The sequence below is a fragment of the Delphinus delphis genome, chromosome 18 (genome assembly GCF_949987515.2).
Source record: "Delphinus delphis chromosome 18, mDelDel1.2, whole genome shotgun sequence".
NCBI lineage: Eukaryota > Metazoa > Chordata > Mammalia > Artiodactyla > Delphinidae > Delphinus > Delphinus delphis.
Window position 1 is genome coordinate 41,440,917 of NC_082700.1, and position 17,033 is coordinate 41,457,949.

The 17,033-nt window shown below is 38.9% G+C and overlaps 1 pseudogene; it reads right to left on the reverse strand.

The window, feature by feature from the left end:
- Positions 1-16,687, reverse strand: part of LOC132413611 (nuclear transcription factor Y subunit alpha-like) — a 38,948-nt pseudogene extending 22,261 nt beyond the window's left edge.
- Between the last annotated feature and the right edge of the window lie 346 nt (positions 16,688-17,033).

Consider the following 17,033-nt stretch of genomic DNA (forward strand, 5'->3'; position numbering starts at 1 on the left):
CAGGTCTTTTGTCTCCTTAGGTAGGTTTATTCCTAGATATTTTATTCTTTTTGTTGCAGTGGTAAATGGGAGTGTTTTCTTGATTTCCATTTCAGATTTTTCATCATTAGTGTATAGGAATGCCAGAGATTTCTGTGCATTAATTTTGTATCCTGCTACTTTACCAAATTCATTGATTAGCTCTAGTAGTTTTCTGCTAGCATCTTTAGGATTCTCTATGTATAGTATCATGTCATCTGCAAACAGTGACAGCTTTACTTCTTCTTTTCTGATTTGGATTCCTTTTATTTCCTTTTCTTCTCTGATTGCTGTGGCTAAAACTTCCAAAACTACATTGAATAACAGTGGTGAGAGTGGGCAACCTTGTCTTGCTCCTGATCTTAGTGGAAATGGTTTCAGTTTTTCACCACTGAGGATGATGTTGGCTGTGGGCTTGTCATATATGGCCTTTATTATGTTGAGGACAGTTCCCTCTATGCCTACTTTCTGCAGGGTTTTTATCATAAATGAGTGTTGAATTTTGTTGAAAGCTTTCTCTGAATCTATTGAGTAGACCATATGGATTTTCTCATTCAGTTTGTTAATATGGTGTATCACATTGTTTGATTTGCATATATTAAAGAATCCTTGCATTCCTGGAATAAACACCACTTGATCATGGTGCATGATACTTTTAATGTGCTGTTGAATTCTGTTTGCTAGTATATTGTTGAGGATTTGTGCATCTATGTTCATCAGTGATATTGGCCTGTAGTTTTCTTTCTTTGTGACATCCTTGTCTCGTTTTGGTATCAAGGTGATTGTGGCCTTGTAGAAGGAATTTTGGAGTGTTCCTCCCTCTGCTATATTTTGGAAGAGTTTGAGAAGGATAGGTGTTAGGTCTTCTCTAAATGTTTGATAGAATTCGCCTGTGAAACCATCTGGTCCTGGGCTTTTGTTTGTTGGAAGACTTTTAATCACAGTTTCAATTTCAGTGCTTGTGATTGGTCTGTTCATATTTTCTATTTCTTCCTGATTCAGTCTTGGCAGGTTGTGCATTTCTAAGAATTTGTCCATGACTTCCAGATTGTCCATTTTTTTGGCATAGAGTTGTTTGTAGTAATCTCTCATGATCTTTTTTATTTCTGCAGTGTCAGTTGTTACTTCTCCTTTTTCATTTCTAATTCTATTGATTTGAGTCTTCTCCCTTTTTTTCTTGATAAGTCTGGCTAGTGGTTTATCTGTTTAGTTTATCTTCTCAAAGTACCAGCTTTTATTTTATTGATCTTTGCTATTGTTTCCTTCATTTCTTTTTCATTTATTTCTGATCTGATTTTTATGATTTCTTTCCTTCTGTTAACCTGGGGGATTTTTTGTTCTTCTTTCTCTAATTGCTTGAGGTACAAGGTTAGGCTGTTTATTCGAGATGTTTCCTGCTTCTTAAGGTGGGCTTGTATTGCTATAAACTTCCCCCTTAGAACTGCTTTTGCTGCATCCCATAGGTTTTGGGTCGTTGTGTCTCCATTGTCATTTGTTTCTAGGTATTTTTTCATTTCCTCTTTGATTTCTTCAGTGATCATTTCATTATTAACTAGTGTATTGTTTAGCCTCCATGTGTTTGTATTTTTTACAGATCTTTTCCTGTAATTGATATCTAGTCTCGTGGCATTGTTGTCGGAAAAGATACTTGATACAATTTCAATTTTCTTAAATTTACCAAGGTTTGTTTTGTGACCCAAGATATGATCTAACCTGGAGATTGTTCCATGAGCACTTGAGAAAAATTTGTATTCTGTTGTTTTTGGATGGAGTGTCTTATAAATATCAATTAAGTCCATCTTGTTTAATGTATCATTTAAAGCTTGTGTTTCCTTATTTATTTTCATTTTGGATGATCTGTCCATGGGTGAAAGTGGGGTGTTAAAGTCCCCTACTATGAATGTGTTACTGTCGATTTCCCCTTTTATGGCTGTTAATATTTGCCTTATGTATTAAGGTGCTCCTATGTTGGGTGCATAAATATTTAAAATTGTTATATCTTCTTCTTGGATCGATCCCTTGATCATAATGTAGTGTCCTTCTTTGTCTCTTCTAATAGTCCTTATTTTAAAGTCTATTTTGTCTGATATGAGAATTGCTACTCCAGTTTTCTTTTGGTTTCCATTTGCATGGAATAATTTTTCCATCCCCTTACTTTCAGTCTGTATGTGTCTCTATGTCTGAAGTGGGTCGCTTGTAGACAGCATATGTAAGGGTCTTGTTTTTGTATCCATTCAGCCAATCTGTGTCTTTTGGTGGGAACATTTAATCCATTTACATTTACGGTAATTATCGATATGTATGTTCCTATTCCCATTTCCTAATTTGTTTTGGGTTCGTTATTATAGGTCTGCTCCTTCTCTTGTGTTTCTTGTCTAGAGAAGTTCCTTTACCATTTGTTGTAAAGCTGGTTTGGTGGTGCTGAACTCTCTCAGCTTTTGCTTGTCTGTAAAGATTTTAATTTCTCCATCAAATCTGAATGAGATCCTTGCTGGGTAGAGTAGTCTTGGTTGCAGGTTTTTCTCCTTCATCACTTTCAGTATGTCCTGCCACTCCTTTCTGGCTTGTAGGGTTTCTGCTGAGAGATCAGCTGTTAACCTTATGAGGATTCCCTTGTGTGTTATTTGTTGTTTTTCCCTTGTTGCTTTTAATATGCTTTCTTTGTATTTAATTTTTGACAGTTTGATTAATATGTGTCTTGGCGTATTTCTCCTTGGATTTATCCTGTATGGGACTCTCTGTGCTTCCTGGACTTGATTAACTATTTCATTTCCCATATTAGGGAAGTTTTCAACTATAACCTCTTCAAATATTTTCTCCGTCCCTTTCTTTTTCTCTTCTTCTTCTGGAACCCCTATAATTCGAATGTTGGTGTGTTTAATGTTGTCCCAGAGGTCTCTGAGACTGTCCTCAGTTCTTTTCATTCTTTTCTCTTTATTCTGCTCTGCAGTAGTTATTTCCACTATTTTATCTTCCAGGTCATTATCTGTTCTTCTGCCTCAGTTATTCTGCTATTGATCCCATCTAGAGTACTTTTAATTTCATTTATTGTGTTGCTCATCATTGCTTGTTTCATCTTTATTTCTTCTAGGTCCTTGTTAAATGTTTCTTGCGTTTTGTCCATTCTACTTCCAAGATTTCAGATCATCCTTACTATCATTATTCTGCATTCTTTTTCAGGTAGACTGCCTATTTCCTCTTCATTTGTTAGGTCTGGTGCATTTTTATCTTGCTCCTTCATCTGCTGTGTGTTTTTCTGTCTTCTCATTTTGCTTATCTTACTGTGTTTGGTGTCTCCTTTTTGCAGGCTGCAGGTTCGTAGTTCCTGCTGTTTTTGGTGTCTGTCCCCAGTGGCTAAGGTTGGTTCACTGGGTTGTGTAGGCTTCCTGGTGGAGGGGACTAGTGCCTGTGTTGTGGTGGATGAGGTTGGATCGTATCTCTCTAGTGGGTAAGTTCACGTCTGGTGGTGTGTTTTGGGGTGTCTGTGGCCTTATTATGATTTTAGGCAGCCTCCTTGCTAATGGGTGTGTTTGTGTTCCTGTTTTTCTAGTTGTTTGGCATAGGTTGTCCAGCACCATAGCTTGCTGGTCATTGAGTGAAGCTGGGTGCTGGTGTTAAGATGGAGGTCTCTGTGAGATTTTTGCCATTTGATATTATGTGGAGCTGGGAGGTCTCTTGTTGACCAGTGTCCTGAAGTTGGCTCTCCTACCTCAGAGGCAGAGCCCTGATCTTGGCTAGAGCACCAAGAGCCTTTAATCCACACGGCTCAGAATAAAAGGGAGAAAAAATAGAGAGAATTAGTAGAAGTATGAAGAAAGAAAGAGAGAAAAGAGGGAAGGAAGGAAGGAAGGAAGGAAGAAAGAAAGAAGCAAAGAAGGAAAGAAGGCAAGAAGGAAAGAAAGGAGGGAGGGAGGAAGGAAAGAAGGAGGGAAAAAAGGAAAAGAGACAGAAAGAAAGAAGATACGGTAAAATAAAATTAAGTATAATAAAGTTATTGAATTAAAAAATATTTAGAAAAAAAAGGGACGGATAGAACCTCAGGACAAATGTTGGAAGCAAAGCTATACAGACAAAATCTTACACAGAAGCATACACATACACCCTCACAAAAAGAGGTAAAGGGGAAAAAATCATAAATCTTGCTCTCAGAGACCACCTCCTCAATTTGGGATGATTCATTGTCTAAAGGAGCGAAGGGAGGAAAGAAAGAAAGAAAGAAAGAACGAAGGTAAGGTATAATAAAGTTATTAAAATTAAAATTAATTATTAAGAAAATAAAATTTATAAGAAACCATGGACGGATAGAACCCTAGGACAAATGGTGGAAGCAAAACTATACAGATAAGATCTCACACAGAAGCATACACATACACATTCACAAAAAGAGGAAAAGGGGAAAAAATAATAAATCTTGCTCTCGAAGCCCCCCTCTTCAATTTGGGATGACTCGTTGTCTATTCATGTATTCCACAGATGCAGGGCACATCAAGTTGATTGTGGAGCTTTAATCCACTGTTTCTGAGGCTGCTGGGAGAGATTTCCCTCTCTCTTCTTTGTTCTCACAGCTCACAGGGGCTCAGGTTTGGATCTGGCCCTGCCTCTGCATGTAGGTCGCTGGAGGGCGTCTGTTGTTTGCTCAGACAGGATGGGGTTAAAGGAGCCGGTGATTCAGGGGCTCTGGCGCACTCAGGCCGGGGGGGAGGGAGGGGCACTGCATGCAGGGCGGGCCTACGGCGGCAGAGGCCGGCGTGCTGTTGCACCAGCCTGAGGCCCGCCATGCATTCTCCCGGGGAAGTTGTCCCTGGATCCCGGGAACCTGGCAATGGCGGGCTGCACAGGCTCCGAGGAAGAGGGGTGTGGATAGTGACCTGTGCTTGCACACAGGCCCCTTGGTGGCGGTAGCAGCAGCCTTAGCGTCTCCTGCTTGTCCCTGGGGTCCGTGCTTTTAGCCGCGGCTCGCACCCGTCTCTGGGGTCCACGCTTTTAGCCACGGATCATGCCTGTCTCTGGGTTCCACGCTTTTAGCCGTGGCTCATGCCTGTCTCTGGGGTTCGCGCTTTTAGCTGTGGCTCGCGCCCGTCTCTGGAGTTCCTTTAAGCAGCGCTCTTAAATCCCTCTCCTCGCGCACCAGGAAACAAAGAGGGAAGAAAAAGTCTCTTGCCTCTTCGGCAGGTGCAGACTTTTCCCAGGCCTCCCTCCCGGGTAGCCGTGGTTCACTAACCCCTTCAGACTATGTTCAAGCCGCCAATCCCAGTCCTCTCCCTGTGCTCAGACCTAAACCAAAACCCGAGCCTCAGCTCGCAGCCCTGGCCGCCCCAGCAGGTGAGCAGACAAGCCTCTGAGGCTGGTGAGTGCCGGTCGGCACTGATCCTCTGTGCGGGAATCTCCCCGCTTTGCCCTCCGCACCCCTGTTGCTGTGCACTCCTCCGCGGCTTCGAAGCTCCCCCCGCCACCTCCCACATTCTCCACCCGCGAAGGGGCTTCCTAGCGTGTGGAAACTTTTCCTCCTTCACAGCTCCCTCCCACTGGTGCAGGTGCCGTCCCTATTCTTTTGTCTCTGTTTTTTCTTTTTTTCTTTTGCCCTACCCAGGTACGTGGGGGAGTTTCTTGCCCTTTGGGAGGTCTGAGGTCTTCTGCCAGCCTTCAGTAGGTGTTCTGTAGGAGTTGTTCCACGTGTAGATGTATTTCTGGTGTATCTGTGGGGAGGAAGGTGATCTCCGTGTCTTACTCTTCCGCCATCTTCAAGGTCCCCCCCAGATTTTTTTAAAATATAAATATTACCAGTTCCTATGCTAGATTCTCAGTAATATATTTTTCCCTGTGTTTAACATATAGACTATTTTTTGCTTTAGGAAATTAACCTTGCTAGAGATAATGGTAATATTTTATTTCACTTCTACAAACATCATGAAATTGTGGGTGATTTTTCTAGGCAGTATTCATCTATTAAAATCCAGATAATCGAGACGAGGGGAAGATGGTGGAAGAGTAAGATGCAGAGATCACCTTCCTCCCTACAGATACACAAGAAATACATCTACACGTGGAATAACTCCTACAGAACACCTACTGAACACTGGCAGAGACGTCAGACCTCCCAAAAGACAAGAAAGTCCCCACATACCTGGGTATGCCAAAGAGAAAAGAATAAACAGAGACAAAAGGATAGGGATGGGACCTGCATGAGTGGGAGGGAGCTGTGAAGGAGGAAAAGTTTCCACACACTAGGAAGTCCCTTCGCGGGTGGAGACTGTGGCAGGTGGCAGGGGGAGCTTCGAAGCCACGGAGGAGTGCACAGCATCAAGGGCACGGAGGGCAAAGTGGAGAGATTCCCGCACAGAGGATCAGTGCCGAATGGCACTCACCAGCCCAAGACGCTTGTCTGCTCACCCACCAGGGCAGGCAGGGCTGTGAGCTGAGGCTTGGGCTTGTCAGAGTACAGGGTGAGGACTGGGGTTGGTGGCGTGAACACAGCCTGCAAGGGGTTAGTGCACCATGGCTAGCCAGGAGGGAGTCCGGAGAAAATCTGGACCTGCCGAGGAGGCAAGAGACTTATTCTTCCCTCTTTGTTTCCTGATGTGCAAGGAGAGGGGATTAAGAGCACTGCTTAATGGAGCTCCAGGGACAGGTGTGAGCCACGGTTAAAAGCACGGACTCCAGAGACGGGCATGAGATGCTAAGGCTGCTGCTGCTGCCACCAAGAAGCCTGTGTGTGAGCACAGGTCAGTATCCACACGCCCCTGCCAGGGAGCCTGTGCAGCCTTCCACTGTCAGCATCCCGGGATCCAGGGAAAACCTCCCCGGGAGAATGCACGGTGTGTCTCCAACTGGTGCAACATCATGCTGGTCTCTGTCACTGCAGGCTTACCCCGCACTCTGTAGCCCTCCTTCACCTCCGCCTGAGTGAGCCAGAGCTCCCGAATCAGCTGCTCCTTTAACCCCATCCGGTCTGAATGAAGAAAAGTTGCCCTCCGGTGGCTCATGTGCAGAGGCGGGGCCAAATGCAAAGCTGATACCCGGGAGCTGTGAGAATAAAGAAGAGAAAGGGAAATCACTCCCAGCAGCTTCAGAAGCAGCGATTTGAAGCTCCACAATCAACTTGATGTACCCTGCATCTGTGGAATACATGAATACACAACGAATCATCCCAAATTGAGGAGGTGGACTTTGAGAGCAAGATTTATTATTTTTTCCACTTTTCCTGTTTTTGTGACTGTGAATGTGTATACTTCTGTGTGAGATTTTATCTGTATAGATTTGCTTCCACCACTTATCCTAGGGTTCTATCCGTCTGTTTTTTTTTTTTTTCTTTTTAAAGAAAAAAAAATTTCTTAATAATTATTTTTTATTTTAATAACTTTATTTTATTTTATCGTATTTTATTTTATCTTCTTTCTTTCTTTCCTTGTTACCCTCCTTCCTTCCTCCCTTCCTCCTTTCCTAACTCCCTCCTTGCTTTCTTTCTTTCTTTCTCTCTTTCTTTCTTTCTTTCATTCTACTTTTTCTACCTTTTTTTCTGAGCTGTGTGGATGAAAGGCTCTTGGTGTTGCAACCAGGAGTCTGCACAGGCTCCCCGGCAGGGGTGTGTGGATACTGACTGTGCTGTGCCTCTGAGGTGGGAGAGACACCTTCAGGACACTGGTCCACAAGAGACCTCCCAGTTCCACATAATATGAAATGGTGAAAATATCCCAGAGATCTCGATCTCAACACCAACATCCAGCTTCACTCAATGACCAGAAAGCTACAGTGCTGGACACCCTATGCCAAACAACTAACAAGAAAGGAACACAACACCACCCATTAGAAGAGAGGCTGTCTAAAATCATAATAAGTCCACAGACACCCCAAAACACACCACCAGATGTGGACCTGCCCACAAGATAGAAAAGAACCAACCTCATCCAACAGAACACAGGCACTAGTCCCCTCCACCAGAAAGCCTACACAACCCACTGAGCCAACTTTAGCCACTGGGGACAGACACCAAAAACAATGGGAACTATGAACATGCAGCCTTCAAAAAGGAGACTCCACACACAGTAAGATAAGCAAAATGAGAAGACAGAAAAACACACAGCAGATGAAGGAGCAAGATAAAAACCCACGAGGCCTAACAAATGAAGAGGAAATAGGCAGTCTACCTGAAAAGCAATTCAGAATAATGATAGTAAAGATGAGCCAAAATCTTGGAAATAGAATAGACAAAATGCAAGAAACATTTAACAAGGACCTAGAAGAACTAAAGATGAAACAAGCAACAATGAACAACACAATAATTGAAATTTAAAATACTCTAGATGGGATCAATAGCAGAATAACTGAGGCAGAAGAATGGATAAGTGACCTGGAAGATAAAAGAGTGGAAATAACTACTGCAGAGCAGAATGAAGAAAAAAGAATGAAAAGAACTGAGGACAGTTTCAGAGACTTCTGGGACAACATTAAACACACCAACATTCGAATTATAGGGGTTCCAGAAGAAGAAGAGGAAAAGAAAGGGAGTGAGAAAATATTTGAAGAGGTTATAGTTGAAAACTTCCCTAATATGGGAAATGAAATAGTTAATCAAGTCCAGGAAGCACAGAGAGTCCCATACAGGATAAAGCCAAGGAGAAATATGCCAAGACACATATTAATTAAACTATCAAAAATTAAATACAAAGAAAACATACTAAAAACAACAAGGGAAAAACAACAAATAACACACAAGGGAATCCCCTTAAGTTTAACAGCTGACCTTTCAGCAGAAACACTGCAAGCAAGAAGGGACTGGTAGGACATATTTAAAGTGATGAAGGAGAAAAACCTACAACCAATATTACTCTACCAAGCAAGGATCTCATTCAGACTTGATGGTGAAATTAAAATCTTTACAGACAAGCAAAAGATGGGAGAGTTCAGCAACTCCAAACCAGCTTACAAGAAATGCTAAAGGAACTTCTCTAGGCAAGAAACACAAGAGAAGGAAAAGACCTACAATAACGAACCCAAAACAATTAAAAATGGGAATAGGATCAAATATATCGATAATTACCTTAAAGGTAAATGGATTAAAGCTCCCACTAAAAGACATAGACTGGCTGAATGGATACAAAAACAACACCCACATATATGCTGTCTACAAGAGAACCACTTCAGACCTAGAGACACATACAGACTGAAAGTGAGGGGATGGAAAATGATATTCCATTTAAATGGAAACCAAAAGAAACCTGGTGTAGCAATTCTCATATCAGACAAAATAGACTTTAAAATAAAGACTATTAGAAGAGAAAAAGAAGGACACTACATAATGATAAAGGGATTGATCCAAGGAGAAGATAAAATAATTGTAAATATTTATGTACCCAACATAGGAGCAACACAATACATAAGGCAAATACTAACAGCCATGAAAAGGGAAAATGGCAGTAACACATTCATAGTAGGTGACTTTAACACCCCACTTTCACCAAAGGAAAAATCATCCAAACTGAAAATAAATAAGGAAACACAAGCTTTAAATGATACATTAAACAAGATGGACTTAATTGATATTTAGAGGACATTCCATCCAAAAACAGCAGAATCAACATTTTTCTCAAGTGCTCATGAAAAATTCTCCAGGATAGATCATATCTTGGGTCACAAATCAAGCTTTGGTAAATTTAAGAAAATTGAAATTGTAGCAAGTATCTTTCCTGACCGCAACGCTATAAGATTAGATATCAATACAGGAAAAGATCTGTGTAAAATACAAACACATGGTGACTAAACAATACACTATTTAATAACAAAGTAAACACTGAAGAAATCAAAGAGGAAATCAAAAAATACTTAGAAACAAATAACAATAGAGACAATATGACCCAAAACCTATGGGATGCAGCAAATGAAGTCCTATGAGGGAAGTTTATAGCAATATAATCCTACCTTAAGAAACAGGAAATATCTTGAATAAAGAACCTAACCTTGCACCTATAGCAATTAGAGAAAGAAGATCAGAAAATAACCACAAAGTTAGCAGAGGAAAGAAATCATAAAGATCAGATCAGAAATAAATGAAAAAGAAATGAATGAAATGATAGCAAAGATCAATAAAACTAAAAGCATGTTCTTTGAGAAGATAAACACAATTGGTAAACCATTAGCCAGACTCATTGAGAAATAAAGAGAGAAGACTCAAATCAATAGAATAAGAAATGATAAAGGAGAAGTAACAACTCACACTGCAGAAATACAAAAGATCATGAGAGATTACTACAAACAACTCTATGCCAATAAAATGGAAAACCTGGAAGAAATGGACAAATTCTTAGAAATGCACAACCTGCCAAGACTGAATCAGGAAGAAATAGATAATATGAACAGACCAATCACAAACACTGAAATTGAAACTGTGATTAAAAATCTTCCAACAAACAAAAGCCCAGGACCAGATGGCTTCACAGGAGGATTCTATCAAACATTTAGAGAACAGCTAACACCCATACTTCTCAAACTCTTCCAAAATATAGCAGAGGGAGGAACACTCCCAAACTCATTCAACGAGGTCACCATTACCTTGATACCAAAACGAGACAAGGATGTCACAAAGAAAGAAAACTACAGGCCAATATCACTGATGAACATGGATGCAATAATCCTCAACTAAATACTAGCAGACAGAATTCAACAGCACATTAAAAGGATCATACACCATGATCAAGTGGGGTTTATTCCAGGAATGCAAGGATTCTTCAATATACACAAATCTATCAATGTGATAACCCATATTAACAAAATGAAGGAGAAAAACCATATGATCATCTCAATAGATGCAGAGAAAGCTTTTGACAAAATTCAACACCGATTTATGATAAAAAACCCTGCAGAAAGTAGGCATAGAGGGAAATTTCATTAACATAATAAAGGTCATATATGACAAACCCACAGCCAACATCACTGTCAATGGTGAAAAACTGAAAGCATTTCCACTAAGATCAGGAACAAGACAAGGTTGCCCACTCTCACAACTCTTATTCAACATAGTTTTGGAAGTTTTAACTACAGCAATCAGAGAAGAAAAGGAAATAAAAAGAATCCAAATCAGAAAATAAGACGTCAAGCTGTCAATGTTTGCAGATGACATTATACTATACATAGAGAATCCTAAAGATACTACCAGAAAACTACTAGAGCTAATCAATGAATTTGGTAAAGTATCAGGATACAAAATTAATGCACAGAAATCTCTGGTATTCCTATACCATTATGATGAAAAATCTGAAATTGAAATCAAGAAAACACTCCCATTTATCATTGCAACAAAAAGAATAAAATATCTAGGAATAAACCTACCTAAGGAGACAAAAGACCTGTATGCAGAAAATTATAAGACACTGATGAAAGAAATTAAAAATGATACAAATAGTTGGAGAGTTATACCATGTTCTTGGATTGGAAGAAGCAACATTGTGAAAATGGCTCTACTACCAAAAGCAATCTACAGATTGAATGCAATCCCTATCAAAGTACCATTGGCATTTTTCACAGAACTAGACCAAAATATTTTACAATTTGTATGGAACACAAAAGACCCTGAAGAGACAAAGTAATCTTGAGAACGAAAAACAGAGCTAGAGGAATCAGGCTCCCTCACTTCACACTGTACTACAAAGCTACAGTAATCAAGAAAGTATGGTAGTGGCAAAAAAAAAGAAAGATCAATCGATGGAAAAGGATGGAAAGCCGAGAGATAAACCCATGCACATATGGTCACCTTATCTTTGATAAAGGAAACAGGAATATACAGTGGAGAAAGGGCAGCCTCTTCAATAAGTGGTGCTGGGAAAACTGTACAGGTACATGTTAAAATATGAGATTAGATCACTCCGTAATGTCATACACAAAAATAAGCTCAAAATGGATTAAAGACCTAATTGTACTGCCAGAAACTATCAACCTCCTTGAGGAAAACATAGGCAGAACACTCTATAACATAAATCACAGCAAGATCTTTTATGACCCGCCTCCTAGAGAAGTGGAAATAAAAACAAAAATAAACAAATGGGACCTAAAGAAGCTTAAAAGCTTTTGCACAGCAAAGGAACCATAAACAAGACCAAAAGACAACCCTCAGAATGGGAGAAAATATTTGCCAGTGAAGCAACTGACAAAGGATTAATATCCAAAATATATAAGCAGCTCATGCAGCTCAATAACAGAAAAACAAACAACCCAATCCAAAAATGGGCAGAAGTCCTAAATAGAGATTTCTCCAAAGAAGATATACAGACTGCCAAGAAACACATGAAAGAATGCTCAACATCATTAAGCATTAGATAAATGCAAATCAAACTACAATGAGATATCATCTCACACCAGTCAGAATGGTCTTCATCAAAAAATCTAGAAACAAGAGATGCTGGAGAGGGTGTGGAGAAAAGGGAACACTCTTGCACTGCTGGTGGGAATGTGAATTGGTACAGCCACTATGGAGAACAGTATGGTGGTTCCTTACAAAACTACAAATAGAACTACCATATGACCTAGCAATCCCACTACTGAGCATATACCCTGAGAAAACCACAATTCAAAAATAGTCATGTACCAAAATATTCATTGCAGCTCTATTTACAGTAGCCTGGAAATGGAAACAACCTAAGTGTCCATCATTGGATGAATGGGTAAAGAAGATGTGGCATGTATATACAATGGAATATTACTCAGCCATGAGAAGATACGAAATTGAGCTATTTGTAATGAGGTGGGTGGACCTAGAGTCTGTAATACAGAGTGAAGTATGTCAGAAAGAGAAAGACAAATACCTTGTGCTAACACATATATATGGAATTTAATTTAAAAAATGTCATGAAGAACCTAGGTGTAAGACAGGAATAAAGACACAGACCTACTGGAGAGTGGACTTGAGCATATGGGTAGGGGGAAATATGAGCTGTGGCCGGGCGAGAGAGTGGCATGGACATATATACACTGCTAAGCGTAGGGTGGATGGCTGGTGGGAGGCAGCCGCATAGCACAGGGAGATCAGCTCAGTGCTTTTTTACTGCCTGGAGGAGTGGGCTGGGGAGGTTTGGAGGAAGGGGGATGCAAGAGGGTAGAGATGTGGGAGCATGTGTATGTGTTTGGCTGATTTGCTTTGCTGTGGAGCAGATGCTAACACACCATTGTGGAACAATTGTACTCCAATAAAGAATTTTTAAAAATCCAGATAATCACATCAAAGCCAAACTGATCCTTTATGGTATTTATAGTTAGAGTAATATCAAATTTGGCAATTTTATATTTTCTTCTTGACATTTCTAAACCATATGAGTCAAAAAAATCCATATAAAGTTTTACTCAGAATTTGTGGATTTCAAAGCATTCGTTAAAATTCTTTAATTACAAAAACTTCCATAGCTACCACCTATAAATCTCACCTCCCTGAAAACAAAATCCTATGTTCTCCTTCACATCTATTTGAGAGGATGGGATTTAGAGGCAAACAAGAAATAAATTACGGCTGACTACACTGTCATTTTTTGTTGGAGTGCTTCTGATCTGAACCCATCCTGTGAGATCTTGGCCTATAATGTCTTCTTTACCTACAAGCCTTGAAAAAGCTGAGTTGAGTATATACTTTGGGATCAATAACAAATTCCAAAATCACTAAATATATATTTCAGATTTGTTTGGAGACTACTTGTAAATGAGACTCACAAGTCAGGAGTCCCAAGTTCCAATTTTCTAATAAAGGAAAAATATACACATAAAGTAAACCTACCTTAAGTGATTGCAATTTTTTTGTTTCAATATTTTGATCATTTAATTAAATTGTAGCAAACCTCACATTTTTTTCAAGTTCAGATAATATGCTAGTTGTCACCTTCTGATATTAATTCCGTTCTACATATATTTAAATTAATTTCTAATTAGCCCTAGGTGGATAAGTTTCTGTTGACTATTACACATGCGGTTTACAAAATATCAACAATTACAGAAAGACACTTATGATGCTCAGTCATTGGTTTAATTTAGTATGTCACTGCAGGCAACTAAAAGAATCATAAATATGCTTCTTCTCCTTAAGTATAGATATAATACTAAGAGTATTATTCCAACCGTCTTTTGTCATAGACATATGAGGCTCTTAACCTGGCCACCAAAATGAAACATTTATAATTTAGAAAATAATTGCATATAGTTAAGTGTACAAACTTGCATCAGAGAATAGAGATAATTATCTAGATTCTTTACTGTAAATTCCCAAAGTAATTTTCATCTTACTTGTAAAAATATTTGACATTTTATATCTGAAAAAAAATGCTGTTTTTGCATTTCACTTAAACATCATTACAATACTTGTAAACATATGACCACAAAAATATTTTCTTTAGCACTAAAATTGTATATCATATGTTTAAATATTGTCACAATAATAATAAATAACAGAAGGAAACACATAAAATAAACTAATTGTGCTAAGAATCTATATTTTTTTGGCTTAATAGAAACATCTTCTCATGAAAGAAAAAAACTGTTCCAGTGTACCAATTATTTTCTTAACAGGATAAATAATCTGCATTAAGAGTATTTAATCTCAGGTAATAGAAGACAAAACCATTAGAACCATTCATACAATTTCTTGGTGTTAACAATCCAATTTGTGAGCTCATTTTGAGGAAATTTCAGTCCCCACCACAAACACTATGGTAGTTTCCTTCCCCCAGATTGGTTCATAACCTTGACTAGAGATATAAAAAAAGAAAGAAAGAAAAAAAAAAAACATGTTAGACAAGAGTAAAACAATTGGGATAGGAAAAGCTATATAATTAAATATAAAAGAAAATTTTTTAACGATTTCCTTAATCTAAAAATATAATTTGGTATTATGGACATATTTCCATAAAGAATTGGTATTTCATAGTTATTTTATACCTAGAGTTATTTCCTTTTTTTAATATGAAAAAAGAATTTGCTCCTTGGCAAACATCACATAAGGCTATTAGCTCAATATTTTAGTTAAATATGATTTTTTAAATTTAATTCATAATAACTGAGAAAAAAGGGAAAAATTAGAAAATGAATTTAAAGAGAATGAAGTCTTTATTATGCCCTATATTTATGCCCTATAATTATCAATTAAGTCTATCTGGTCTTATGTGTCATTTAAGCCTTGTGTTTCCTTACTAATTTTCTGTCTGAATGATCTGTCCATTGGTGTAAGTAGAGTGTCAAAGTCCCCCACTATTATTGTGTTACTGTTGATTTCGTCTTTTATGGCTGTTAGCATTTGTCTTATACATTGAGCTGCTCCAATGTTGACTGTCTATATATTTACAATTGTTATGTCTTCTTCTCGGATTAATACCTTGATCATTATGAAGTGTTCTTCCTTGCCTCTTGTAACAATCTCTCTCTTAAAGTCTATTTTGTAGCTACTCTAGCTTTCTTTTGATTTCCATTTGCATGAAATATCTTTTTCCATCTGCTCACTTTCAGTCTGTATGTGTCTCTAGGTCTGAAGTGTGTCTCTTGTAGACAGGTCTTGTTTTTGTATCCATTCAGCCAGTCTATGTCTTTTGGTTGGAGCATTTAATCCATTTACATTTAAGGTAATAATCAGTATGTATTTTCCTATTTCCATTTTATTAATTGTTTTGGGTTTGTTTTCTTAGGTCTTTTTCTTCTCTTGTGTTTCCTGGCTAGAGAAGCTTCTTGAGCATTTATTGTAAAGCTGCTTTAGTGGTGCTGAATTCTCTTAGCTTTTGCTTGTCTGTAAAGCCTTTGATTTCTCTGTGGAGTTTGAATGAGATCCTTGCTGGGGAGAGTAATCTTGGTTGCAGGATTTTCCCTTTCATTACTTTAAATATATACTGTCACTCCCTTCTGGCCTTTAGAGTTTCTACTGAAAAGTCAGCTGATAACCTTATGAATATTCCCTTGTATGTTATTTGTTGTTTTTCCCTTGTTGCTTTTGATATTTTTTCTTTGTATTTAATTTTTGATAGTTTGATTAATATGTGTCTTGTTGTACTCCTCCTTGGGATTATCCTGTATGGGACTTCCTGGACTTGATTGATTATTGCCTTTTCCATGTTAAGGAAGTTTTTGACTATAATCTCTTCAAATATTTTCTCAGTCCCTTTCTTTTTCTCTTCTTCTTCTGGGACCTCTATAATTTGAATGTTGGTGCATTTAATGTTGTCCCAGAAGTCTCTGAAACTGTCCTTATTTCTTTTAATTCTTTTTTCTTTATTCTGTTCCATGGCAGTGACTTCCACCATTCTATCTTCCAGCTCACTTCTCCATTCTTCTGCCTCAGTTATTCTGCTATTGAATCCTTCCAGTGTATTTTTCATTGCATTTATTGTATTGTTCATCACTGTTTGTTTGTTCTTCAGTTCTAGGTCCTTGTGGAACATTTCTTTTATCTTCTTGATCCGTGCCTCCATTCTTTTTCTGAGATCTTGGATCATCTTTACTATCAGTATTCTGAATTATTTTTCAGGTAGATTGCTTATCTTCTTCATTTAGTTAGTCTTGTAAGTTTTTACCTTGCTCTTTCATCTGCAACATATTTCTCTGTCACCTCATTTTCCCCATCAATGTTTTCCCCGCCGTTGCAAGCCACAGCCAACCCCCACCTACCCAGGAGGCATTCCAAGACCTCTAGGTAGGTCTCTATACCTGCTGTGGGCATTGTGGGGGCAGCTCACCCTCTGACCTGGCCCAACCCCCTCATATACATGCCCACAAAATCCACACCTGCTAAAGCTAGACCCTTCTCAGTTGTAGGAGGACTTGTCCATTCAAATGTTCTGCAGACACAGGGTTCACTAAGCCAACTGTGTGGGTTTAATTTGTGGTCTGTGCAGCTGCAAAGAGAGATTTCAGTTCTTTCTTAGTCACACAGACCCTTGGGCTCAGCTTTGGTTTTGCCACCACCTCTGCATGTAGGCCTTCCTCAGGCATCTGCTCCCCACCCAGGTGAGAGGGAGGTGAAGACAATGACTGACTGGAGCAAGCTTGCTAACTTAAGTGGGAGG